The following is a 1627-nucleotide window of genomic DNA, read 5'->3' on the forward strand; positions in this document are numbered from 1 at the left end:
GTTCTGCTTTCGGGTACAGCATGAGGACAGGAGCAAATAAGATATCAGAAATAAAGATGTTCAAATTTCTAAAGGTCCTGATCGTCGAATCAAAGCCAATGCTTTAAAGCGAAAGGATTGAATCTTAATGAATATTATGTAGTAAACACACTTTGTACGAGGTATTTACGAGCTGGAAACATTCACCTTAATTTCATCAGCTTTGTATTTTTACTGTAATGTGTGAAGATCTATATTGATCTATATTAAATTGATTTATTAGAAAAACTCAACCTGAACAATTTTTTATTTGCTTCCTGCAAAGCTGAAAGTTTCCAGTGTTTTGACGGGTTTCAAACAGTTTGATTTGTGTGATTAAAATAAAGAACCACTATTGATTACCTCATGAGAAAAAAACTTCCCATAGCTCGAACTATCAATAACTCGAACCATTTAGCCCGTCTCTCGGGACTTCGAGTTATTGACGGTACTTTAATATTAGGCGCTCTAATTGTAAACAAATTTAGACATTCGACAATCGGTAAACAAACACATTAATTAAAGTTATAGTATAGTATCATAGTACAGCTATTGGTATTACATTCAAAGCAATTTTAACGCAGGAGAAAGCACTCGGAGATTAAATTTAAATTTTGTTATCTTTCAATTTTTTTATGCCTATCAATCTTGCTACAGAAGCAAGTTGATTAAACAAAAAAAAAAGTGATGAACAAATATGTAATAAAATATATTAAATATCAAACCTGAAAATTAGGTAGCAACTGTAATAAGTGTGTGTGAACTGAAAAGCTACAACAGGAGAATTGATTGAATATGACACCAAAACTCCCTGTCATAGCCATTCTGTGTGAACACAGTGCAGAAAAGCTTCCATCTTTGAAAAAAATAGCTTCAACTTAAGAATAGGAAGTACAATTCACAACGTACTTGCAATCCAGTAGATTTGTGATTCTTGAAAGCAGACTTTGTATCAACTTTATTTCTGTTTAGGAGGTATTCATAAATGCTTATCATTGAAATCGCGGTAATGATCGACAAACGAAGACTCGTTTTTTTTTTTTTCTTATTTCTGTATTTAAAGGATCAGGAAAATCAGATCCGTTGATCGACAATTTTTGAGAATAGCAAAGCCTATTATACTCATTTCATGCATTAAAATACGCAAAAGACATGATTCTACCTAGAACTGAAAGAAAACAAAATTGCCTGAACACTGTAAACATCAATCGTTAGCAATAGATTCGCCATCCATCTACTAAAGGATCGGTAAGGTCACAGCCATTGAAAGATAATTTTTAACAATAACTAAGTTTGTCTTTCTTATTTAATGCATTGAAATACGCAGAAGACATTATTCTGCTTTTTAAAGAAGCACAACAAAATCGCTTTCGCTATGAACACCTATCTCTAGCAATGGAGATTGGCGCTTAACCGGAAATAAGACTCGCTACTTCCGGTCTACGTCAGTGGTTTGTTTATTTAGGATATTTGGTGAATAAGGCCTAATCGTGGGCCAGGGCTAGCTGTCAATTACCCCACGATGGGCGGTTTCGACTAGAGTCCTTCGACCAGGGAAGGCCATCCTTTTCCCCGGTGTTCTCGACACCAACCGACTGCCGTTCATTGC

This window comes from Uloborus diversus, unplaced genomic scaffold (genome assembly GCF_026930045.1).
Source record: "Uloborus diversus isolate 005 unplaced genomic scaffold, Udiv.v.3.1 scaffold_644, whole genome shotgun sequence".
Lineage (NCBI taxonomy): Eukaryota > Metazoa > Arthropoda > Arachnida > Araneae > Uloboridae > Uloborus > Uloborus diversus.